Source organism: Crocuta crocuta, unplaced genomic scaffold, assembly GCF_008692635.1.
Source record: "Crocuta crocuta isolate KB4526 unplaced genomic scaffold, BGI_CrCroc_1.0 scaffold364, whole genome shotgun sequence".
Classification (NCBI taxonomy): Eukaryota; Metazoa; Chordata; class Mammalia; order Carnivora; family Hyaenidae; genus Crocuta; species Crocuta crocuta.
Genome location: NW_027532603.1, coordinates 618,803 through 624,672, shown reverse-complemented (window position 1 = coordinate 624,672; position 5,870 = coordinate 618,803). Strand labels below are relative to the sequence as shown.

General features: G+C 48.4%; 1 long non-coding RNA gene across 1 annotated transcript; it reads left to right on the top strand.

The window, feature by feature from the left end:
• The first annotated feature begins 6 nt into the window (after positions 1–6).
• On the top strand, positions 7–3,507 carry LOC144244822 (uncharacterized). Its single transcript, XR_013339078.1, has 2 exons — positions 7–216; positions 2,714–3,507. It is a non-coding gene; the product is annotated as an uncharacterized LOC144244822 (long non-coding RNA).
• Positions 3,508–5,870: the final 2,363 nt, after the last annotated feature.

The window sequence follows — 5,870 nt, the reverse complement described above, 5'->3', positions numbered from 1 at the left end:
GCCTGGCCCTGCCTGAGGCTCCGGAGTTCAGCCACATAGGGCTTCCTCGTGGTCCCGGCCGTGTCTGTCACGGCACGCGTCACTCCGGTCTGTCCCCAGCGCGAGCACGGCACCTGGCACACTCAGCTCCCGTACCCGTCCGTTGAATTGCAGCCGGGCCCTGGACGGACACCTCTCAAAGCCATTGCTCCGCCTCAGACCGCTCTCTGAACTTAGGTTGGTACATCCATCTCTGCCTTAACATCTCCACTCAGAAGTCTGGTAGATATCTTTCATGTCACCTGGGTATTGCTCCTGTCCCTGGCGCTGTGCACCACCATCTCGCGGGGACCAACCGACAGTCGGCCACCTTCCCTTCTTTTAGGTCTCTGCTCAAATATCGCCTTTTTGAAGAAGTCGTTCTTGACCTTTTTTTTTTTTTTATTTTAACTCCAGTATAGTCAACATACAATGTTATGTTAGTTTCAGGTGTACAGTATAGCGATTCAACCATTCTATACATTACCCAGTGCTCATCATGGTAAGTGTACTTTTTCGCCACCACCTGTTTCAGCCTGACTTATTATTATCATTATTATATAAAATACTGCCCCCAGCCCCTGGGCTCCCCCACCTTTCCCACCACTCTCTGTTCCCTTGTTCTGCTTTATTTTTCTTCATGACACTTACCTCTGAGATTGTGTTTAGTGTCTGTGACCCCCGCTCTATGAGGACCGGGACCTGTTCTGTCTAGTTCTCTTCCGTATTCCATTGAGAAAAAACTAGATCTGACCCCTAGTAAGTGCTCACTATTTATTGAACAAATGAGCTCCTGCAAGTCTTAGCCATAATTCCAAATTCAAGTATTTCTGGAAACTAATCTTGTTTATAATTTCAAAACTGAAGATATTCCTTGTCCAACTCCCAACTTTTTCTTTTGTACTTACTTATATCATCATTCTGATCATTCTCACCCCATGCTCACACACAGGCAGGTGCACACAGAAGGATGATCTAGATTCCAAATGGTGTAGGAGGGGCTTTGGCAAGGTAATCCCATCTGTAAGAGATCCCAAAGATGCATTTGGTCAGAAATTTAGAAAACATTGAGAAAATGTCAACTGTCCACGTGAAAGAAGGTGTTCTGTGGCAAGCAGGCACTGAAATTTCCAGGCTTCCTCTTAGTAACCCCACTTTTTCATCCACCTAGCCCCCAAATCCCAAACCTGGGAATTATTCTTAACTACACCATCTACCATCCTTCTCCCTTTTCTTACAATTACCTGAGGGCAGGTAATTTTGCCTCTATGTATTTCATTCATTCCTCTTTCCTGTCTCCATCGCATCTGTCCTGTTTTAAGCCCCTTGGTCAGCCTCACTATTGAAACAACCTTCTGAATGGTCCCCCTGTCCCATTTCTTCTCTCTCTCAGCCACTCACTGGAGTAATCGTTCTTAAGTGTGTACCTTTGTTTGGGTCCAGCTTCAGATCCTGTGGGTTTTTTTTTTTTTTAATGTTTATTTATTTTTGAGATAGAGAGCATGCGCACATGAGTGGGGGAGGGGCAGAGAGAGAAGGAGATACAGAATCTGAAGCAGGCTCCAGGCCCCCAGCTGTCAGCACAGAGCCCGACTGCGGGCTCAAAGTCATGAACCTCAAGATCATGACCTGAGCCATAGTCAGACACTTAACTGACTGAGCCACCCAGGGGCCCCAGATCCTTTTCACAAACTTTTTTATTTCCCAAGCCAAACTCCCACTTCACACACTCCAATCCATCTCTTACCGTGTTCTTACTTGTTTAAGTGTCTGTCCCTTACACTTAAAAAACTACAAACTTCTCAAGATTGGGAATTTTGTCACTCCAGGCTCTCCAGCCCTGCACCAGGCCCTTGGTGGGCCTAATAAACACCGAATCTTGCTCAAAAGTGCTTGCTAGATCTCCACGTGCATAGCAGTAGTTCTGTAGAACTCAAACCAATCAATGATGAAGAAGCCAGCTCTCAACCCAAAAGAAGCAAAAAGACTGCTTTTCCAGAAAAAAACACTTCCAGTTTTATAGACATTCTCTGATCGTGTTTATTGTTTATGATGTTTCACACACACAAATATTGCAGGAATGTTACTAGGAATAAATTGTATGGCCACAGCTAAAAACACAAATCAATAAAATGTTTTCCTCAGTAGTGAAAAAGTTTAATAAAGTTGTTGGCTGTAACTTTTAGTGCTGTAAAGATAAAACACCAAGGTGAGACACCATTTAATAACTAAGTAAAAGGTATGAGAGTAACATACACAGCAATGAGTCAGACTGTTGTGTGCTTCCTGGCCTCCCCTAGGGGAAGATCTCAGTGGGACCTCAGCCTTTTCTTACACTGTTCTGTCCACCTGGAAAGCCTTTCTTCACCTTATGTTTGGGAGCTAGAGAAGGGAAGGATTCCTGTGCACTGAAAAGCAAGTAAAAACTCAGGATGGACGTGGAAGTTCAAATGATCCCATACCATCATTTCACAGTGGAGGGTTTTGTACCAGAGTAGAGGAAAACGATGTAAATAAAAGCATGGACCTAAGGTGGCCCAACCTGGGTATGAGGATCCATGGGAGAATGTGGAAAGAAGGAACAGAACTGCCATTTTTACAGCTACTTTTTCTCACTTGATCCTCAAAGCAACAAAGAGTAGGCAATGTTATTTGCCTTCCATCTGAAACATCTCTCTATTCATTCTTTCAACAGATTTCTTCTGAGCACTTAATATGATTCAGCCAATGGCTGGAGATACAGAAATGGGAGAAAATAAACAGCCCTTGCCCTCAAGGAGAAGGATACCTGCAAACAGATGGCCCTGATCAAAGAGGAAATATGCAAGTAGCACAAAGTGGTAGAAAATCATATGCAATGCTGACATTTTCGGGGCCTTAGTTAAAATGTGGCTGTCATGTGGGACGGAGTGGGAACTACTGAGAAATTAAGGAAAACAGCTCTTGGGATTCAGAGAGCAATGGCTTTCTTCCCTGTGCCCTTCTCATCTCCACCCAAAATCAAAGCAGTTTAAAGCATGCATTGAACAATGAGAAAGCCGCCACGCGCAGATCATTCCTTACCTACCCTGGAGTTTACTACTTCCGCCAAACAGCAGCACCGGGTGGCAAAGCCCAAGTCCCATGAAGCCCTGGGGGCTCATTTTCTGAGCTGATCCCGAAGCATAGATAAGGAGTTCCATCAGGCAGTGGGGGCGGAAGGAGAGCTCACCAAGCAGACAAGTGAGAGAGATATTCTGGGCAAAGGGAACAGTTTGTGCAAAGGCGTGCAAGCATGAGAAACCATAATAGTTTAGGGAAGCCACAAGCTCTGGTGCGAACGGAGGCAAGTGTGGCAGCCAATTACCAGGAAATGAGGCTGCAGAGATATATTGGTCCCATGTTACAGAGGACTTCGTCTGCTACCATAAGGGATAGAGAATGAGTGTGCTGTGCTCTCCCAGTGTGGGGTACTGTTACGTAAAATAAAGAAATACAGTTGGAAATGCAGATGGGACTCTGTTAATGGCAAAGCCAAGGAGTCTGGGTTTTAACTGGCAGACCATGGAGTGTCGTCGGGATCTGGGATCTAATTTGAGGCAGGTAACTGCAGGGCGCATGTCACACCCTGTGTCTTACCCCTGATGGCTCCTGGACGTTTTGGGTGTTGGTATGCTGCTCCCCGAGGACCAGGGCTTACCTGTGTCTGTTTATCCAGCACACTGACTAAGCATGTGTTTCCTAGTTCTTGCTCCCAGGCAAGGGAGACCTTCCCTCCTGTTTTCTTCGGTTCGTCTGCTCAGCGGACTAGCGCCATCAATAAACTTAGGTTATATAAAGTGCATCAAGTAACAGCCTCTGGCCGCCCGGACAGAATTTGGGTCATGACCTTCTCGGTCCTAAGTGGCTACCTCCCAACACGGATGATAACTTTTTACATGTGCCCCTTGACCCAGGGAGTGACCGTATATATCTTCGGTACCCTACCCAGGAATGAGGAGGTGGGGAAGCAGCAAAGACCCAGCCCATGCATTCTGCACGGCCACAGCCCGCCACGGGGATTGGCCTGGCAGGCTTTCAGAAAAGAACCCCAGGTCTTCCTGCCTCTCCCCAGACCAGGCTCCCCTCTGCCGAGGCCCACATTGATTAATTGCCCCTTTTAATAACACAGCCTCAGTCTTTAGGGAGGAAGGCGTCACGTTTGCTCTTCTCCTTGTGAGAACGGGGCCCAATTCATTCTTGTCCGGGCAACATAATAAATAACCTGCCCCTGTTGGCAGGGAGTTTATTAGAGACTGATGGGACGTTTAACAATAACTGGGGGCCTGTGATTTATTAGGTAGGGAGGTTCATGGCGTCTCCAAAGACTGGGAATGTGGAATTTAATTGATAAAGCGGCTGTCAGTGGCAATGAGATGCACTCAATAGAATATGCATTTGAGGGATTCTCTTTGGAGCTGTCAGGAAGGGTTTCTGCTAATCATATTCAGCTCCTGCGGATGGTGGTGTCTGCCGGATATCTAGGTGAGAGACAAATGGCAGGGAGGGGACTCCAAGAGGGGCCCGGAGAGGGATGCACCTGTCAGTTGCCCAGCCCGACGGAAGAATGTGACACAAATGAGCCAAAGGAAACAGGGTTCCCATCACCCTGAGTGAGGATTCCCCTTCAAGAGGCTTTGTCTCTCTCCTGTGAGCCTCTAAAGAGAGCAAGAGGTGCTGAGCACCCACTTCCTAGAAAAGGAGGGAAAGAGTTAAATGGCAAGAAGAGAGGTCTGTTCTGGAACTCGAAACTCCCTAAGCCCTGAGGCTTCTGCACCAGAGACCCCCTGCCTTGCTTTCCAGCCCCAGACACTCAAATACACAACACACACACACACACACACACACACACTGTAGAGCAAGTGAGCGCCACAGTACCCCATCTGCCCCCCACCCCGCAGTTTCCACACAGCTTCCCTCGAACCCCTGGTCCAGGGCAGCTCCTCCTGTCACTGCCGCTTTCATGCCACGAACAGAGCCACAGAAACTTGGATGGAGTCTCACCGTTGTTGTGGCTGTTGTCTTCCAGCTCTGGAGACCCCAGAATGCAGGCCGAGAATCTGGAAATAAATTGCGGTCCAGAGACTGCAGCTACCTTACCCCCTTGGCGCATCCCTCTACCCCATTTTGGAGACTGGGTGTAACTCCAAGGGCCATCGATGATGGCACAGCTCTGTCCTCAGGCAGTCTTCAGCCTTTCCAAGGCAGCTCTGCTCGAATTTTCTATCCCTCCTTCCCTCGGGCTGTTGCTCAGCCTTAAACCAGGCCATGTAAGGCATGAGAGGGGCTTTCTCAGGCTGGCCTGCTGCCCTCCTTTGATCCTCCTGCATCTATTCTTAGGTCCCAGGAGACCGGTCTGCCTCCTTGTTCCCTTCAGGGAGAGAAAGGGAGGGGGAAGCAATCGCCAGGGAAGAAGTAATTGTCACTGTCTAATCTGAGTCTCGCCGGTGACACTGAGGGACCTCTGAGCAGAATGGATACAGCAACTGGTTTGATTAAATCAAACCTCTCCCGCAACCTTGTTAAATTAAACTGACAGGCCGAGAGCAGACGCAGGAGGGCAGAGGGATCATCGCCTCGGGTGGGGGCAGAGGAGGCCCAGAGCCGAGGTCGGTAAGAAGATCAGATGGTGACGGAGCAGCAGCCTGCCCTTTCCCTTATTTGCTGACTACAGAGACGAGATGAGATTTATGGACGTGAGATGCTTAAGTACGTGTCTGAGCACAGGCTGTGAAACCGACAGGAGGCAGACCGCGGCCTCCCTGTGGGCTCTGCAAATTCCCTTGGCACTTGGGCCTCACGTTTGGAACCATGCTCTTGACATTTCAGAGGGC